Below are 4941 nucleotides of genomic sequence, written 5' to 3' on the forward strand. Positions count from 1 at the left end.
ATGTTAGAGATGCTACTCCTTTACTACTTCTTTCTTAGTCTGCTAAGAAATCCATGATCACTATTACTGTTACACTCCCTCTCTAGATCTTGACAGCTTTGCATTTTTGGTCTTCACGTTAATCGACTATTGTAAATCGGGATGCTTTCCGGTTGATTTAAAAATTGGGCTTGAGCCAATCAAATCCATCTACATTTATCAGATTTTGATTTGTATACTTTTTGGTAAAAGATTTGATCCATGTTCAATTTCAGGTTATCTTGTTTGATTTGAATGAGATGACAAATATGGAACTTGAGCTGTTCACTTTTTGGCAATATTGAGTTCCTAGGCATTATTCCAATGCATTATAGTGAATAGAGTGGATGAAAGTTTGAGAAGGCCTGCATCTCAAATCATATAATATATACCACGGTAATAACCAATTTTAACTTTTTTTTTTCTTTCTATCACATCAAACCTCTCGCATGCCACCTGATTCTCTGACTCTCAGTAGGTAGGACTAAGACAAGTTTTTTAAATGACCGTTAATAACCCCTTATTATTGTCGTTTGATTCCTTCATCTGATCGTTTGGGGTTGTTGGTGACAGGTTCTCTACCTGAAGATAGTACCTTAAAGGTAATTTTCCCCCAAAATTCCATTTATAAAGTTGATGATGTGAAGTTTTTACAAAGTTACCACTTATGATGTTAATATTCTTTGAACTGCAGGGGTGATATCTTCTTTGCTCCATGTTTCCCTCTGCTTCCATGGCTCCGAACATGATAACATTCACCTCCCTAATTGGGTTTTTTTTAATTGGGGAATCTGAACCGGATATCTTCTTTACTGAGTATTTTTTGGATTGTATGAAGAAGGAAGCTGCAGAAGGTGTTAAAGTTAAGGTTGAAGCAGAAGTGGAAGACGAATATTAAAAATAAAATTCAATCTTCATGTTCAATCTTACTTTCATTTTTTTAGTAGTTTCTAACTATTAATTTATATCTTTCAGTTAAACTAAAGTAAGCACTTGAGGAAATCTATTTACAAGTTGTAGAAAAGAAGTTGGTCTACTTATTTTTATAGAGGTATTCTTTTATAGGTGAAAATATGTTTTTGCATATTTTTGTTTTAATTCTTTCTTTGTGTTGTAGAAATGGAGGTTAAAGGAACAAAAGTTACTGTAAGACCCTTTACATATTTGACCTTATGAAAGTGTTATTATGTAAAAATTTATGCAGGGGTGTATATGTATAATCATGTTTTGGGTTGTTTTGGTTGAGGATTGAGCTGCTATGAATGAAAAATGTAGGCTCAAATTCCTTACAATACGAGCTAATAGGATTGAAATCCTCTTAAAGTGGATTGTTGTAATGTGGCCTTTTAGCTTTTAGCTTCATTTATGGAAATGTGTATTGAATTCTTGTATTTTTAATGTTATATATCTTACAACTTAAACTGTGCTTGTTTCTTTGAACCGAGTTTTAACGAGCTCCATGCTGAAGATGGAACTGACTTTTATCCATTTTAATGACTTTGTTACTAACATCTAGGTGATTCCCATGGCTTGAGCAAGTTTGTTGAACTCTAACCAGGTGAGCCAACAATGGATCTCGATCTCTTCTTTCTCTTTTTGCTGAACTTTATTCTTCTTGCATTACAACATAATCACTTATGTGAAAAATAATGTAGAAGAAGACGACACTGATCTGGTCTTCCATTTGTTATGCCCTTTGACTAATTCAAAGATGCTTGAGTGAATCTAAAAGATGATCACGATCTATATGAAATTAATATCTTATAAAGATCAGTTGTAGATATGTTTATGCTTACCGGGTGCTGCATAAATCCTTGGTATATGGTTTTAGCCAAATATATTTGTTTATGTTAAATTGATTGTATGTAGTATATTTGCTTCTATATTTTGACATTATACGATTTAAAATATTGTCAATATTGAATATTTTTTATTGCATTTTTAACTTTATAACAACAAAACAAAAAAGTTGTTTGATTGAAATTTATTAATATAAAAGGATTAGTAAAAAAATGTTATATTATGTTGTAAATAATGTGAACTATTTAAAAAATCAGTATTTCTTAATCTATTATTGTTAGATGTAAGCATTGTTATTTTGTAAGTGTTTCATTTTTAAGTGTTGTCAGTTTTTATTTTCTAAAAAATGATAAGAGTTCATTTGTATTAACTAGAGTCAAATTAATAGCAATTTTTGGATAAGTGATACTTTATGCAAATCAACGGTGATTGGAGATCGAAATTGTTTTTTTTATAGTTAAGTTTGAAATTATCAACAATTTAAGTTAAACACTTTGTCTGTCGTTGAACTAAAGTAATTGAGTAGAGATTAGTGATTTTCCTTTGCAGATGAATAGTCAAAAATTTTATGGTTTATCTGTTATATCGTATTATACTACTTAAACCCGATTAAACCGAACAATTGAAAATATGTTCTTTTTAGAGAGTACGTTGCCATATAACCAAAAAGAAAGTGGTCAAATGGTTCAAAAATTGTCCAAATCAAAATCAAATGTTTACAAACGCTTGACTTGTTACTTATCCTAAAATAGCAAATTACTTATATTTTTTATTCAAAACCCAAAAATCAAACAATGCAATTATTTTAAACCAAAAACAACAATACAGTTCAAACTAATTTATTTCTACTTTTAAGCCTTATAATATATAAATATTCGTTTTTCGGTTAACCGTTCGCAACAAAAAACATGAATAATAACTGAAAAAAGTCAAAATAACTGAAACGGAACTATTTTCTCAAATTTAACTATCCGTCAATCAATGCTTCATAGCGTGTATTTATAATTAGGATATACATAATTAATTGTCGAAAAGAAACCATTCATAAAAAGAAAATGATTCAACATCTACTAATTTGGAGGTTCCGCATATTGCTTTAACACTATTGGAGGTTTGATTTTCGGAGAGAATTAACAAGCCCAAGGTAAATGATATTTTCAAATATATTGAGTATTCCTTGGACATAACACTTTCCAAAAAAACTAATCCACGAAATAAACTATTCGTCGCCGTCGCTTTGCGTGGGTAACGACTAGTATATATATATATATATATATATATATATATATATATATATATATATATCTTTCTAAAAGAAACTCTTACTCCTTCTAGACTTGCTATAAAGAGGAAGATTAATCAAGCCCATACTTGATTATTATACATGAATTACATCTCAATGTTCATGACCATAGTCATTTATCAAATTCAAGATTTGATATAGCATGTTGGTAGGTGATGGATTTTCTAGAAACCATCCAGAAGAACTCATCAATGAGAGATTCCACATTTCTCAAGTTAAAGATGAATTCTACCATTAATGTTAATAGTTTCAGTTTGTGAATAGCTATTATTCAAGTTCAACAGTTCATTGCTGAAACTAGTACCAACAATTGCTACATCAGGCTATGGTTCTTGAGCTTCTTCAAATTCCATGTGCCTCCCACTTGGTTTGTCACTTGCTTTTATGCTAATTCAACATTTAGAAGAATAAGAGAACTTATTCTATGTGGGTTTGTATAATCTTAATTCCCTTTTAGAATGTCACACCCCCGAACCGGGACGACGGAAACGTACGGAGGCGGGTGACTTCATCTTGTACTATCATAACAATGTATATAAATGAAACATAGCTACCATCATCATACATTCAGGATAACAACATACATGGTTTTACAACATTGTGTTTGTCATAAAAATTACATCCCAAAATAATAAATGTATGATGAAACCAAAATACAACATTCGTTCAAATCCTAAGCTGTAAAGAATCGGCTCACTGTGTTCCTGAGAATACAAGTCGTTTGAAAAGTGTCAACATATAAAATGTTGGTGAGTTCATAAGCATGTTTGTAGGAAAAACTATGTAGTAGTTTCTCCAGAAAATCCAATATTTTCTTGTAAAAATAGTTTGTAAGTCTTGTTTCCAATCATGTATAATTTCATGTGTATTATTTGTTAAACTTGTTTTGAAAATGTATAGTGAGTGATTCCCAGAAAATCATGCATTTTCTTTTACATGAACAAGTGTGGTCTTAAACCCTAAGACCCGAGTGGTGAAAGTAGATGTAAAATAGTTGATGCATAGGTCCGTACTTCGTAACATGAGTAAAGTGTAGATATTACGTAAATTTTAATATAATATTGTTATTCTCTATGTGAGCCGTTATAACCATACTAATATAACGGAGTGCCGGTCTAGACGTTCTTCAGGCATCGGTTTTTGAGAAGATATTTGTTATCCTAGACTGGCCTGTCCAGCTGTAGCGAGCAGCTCAGGTGTGGGGTGTCAACCCCGTATAGATCTATACACAAACTCCCGTTCTCCCTCCAGGAGACTCTGGTTATAACTACAGGACTTTCGGTGTACGCTAAGTGGGTACCAGTGAAGGGGTGTCTCACAAGAGCCTTAACGGAATTTACGCAAACAATGAGTTTCATTATTTAACGTTATAAATAATGTTACTAGGGTATATTTTTGACTACAAATCATGGGCGACAAAAATATAATCGTTTTACCGAACGTGTCAAAATATCACATTGTTACAACTATTGTTACTAAAGGTCCAATTAAAATAGAATTGTCACATAAGGCCCAATTTAAAATATATAATGCCCAATTTTACCCAATTTATTATCAGAGGCCCATTTTTATTTAAAATGTTCACAAATGGCCCAATATTATCCAAATGGTTAATAATGGCCCATTATTATCAAGAATGTCGAAAATGGCCCATTTTTACTAGAGTTGACAAAAATAGTCCATAATTACAAAAGTATTCAAAAATAGCCCAAATTTATTAAAAAGCCTATTTTCGGCCCACTTTTGCTAAGATGTTCAAAAATGGCCCAAGTTTATCAAAATGTTCAAAAATGGTCCATATTTACTAAAAATGCCCATTT

At 31.4% G+C, this 4941-nt stretch overlaps 1 long non-coding RNA gene across 1 annotated transcript; it reads left to right on the forward strand.

Annotated features, from left to right (window-relative positions):
- The first annotated feature begins 395 nt into the window (after window positions 1–395).
- LOC145168894 (uncharacterized) lies at window positions 396–1144 on the forward strand. Its single transcript, XR_013742158.1, has 3 exons — window positions 396–620; window positions 713–886; window positions 994–1144. It is a non-coding gene; the product is annotated as an uncharacterized LOC145168894 (long non-coding RNA).
- Window positions 1145–4941: the final 3797 nt, after the last annotated feature.

This window comes from Lactuca virosa, chromosome 4 (assembly GCF_052849685.1).
Source record: "Lactuca virosa cultivar CGN04683 chromosome 4, Lactuca_virosa_CGN04683_v6, whole genome shotgun sequence".
NCBI lineage: Eukaryota > Viridiplantae > Streptophyta > Magnoliopsida > Asterales > Asteraceae > Lactuca > Lactuca virosa.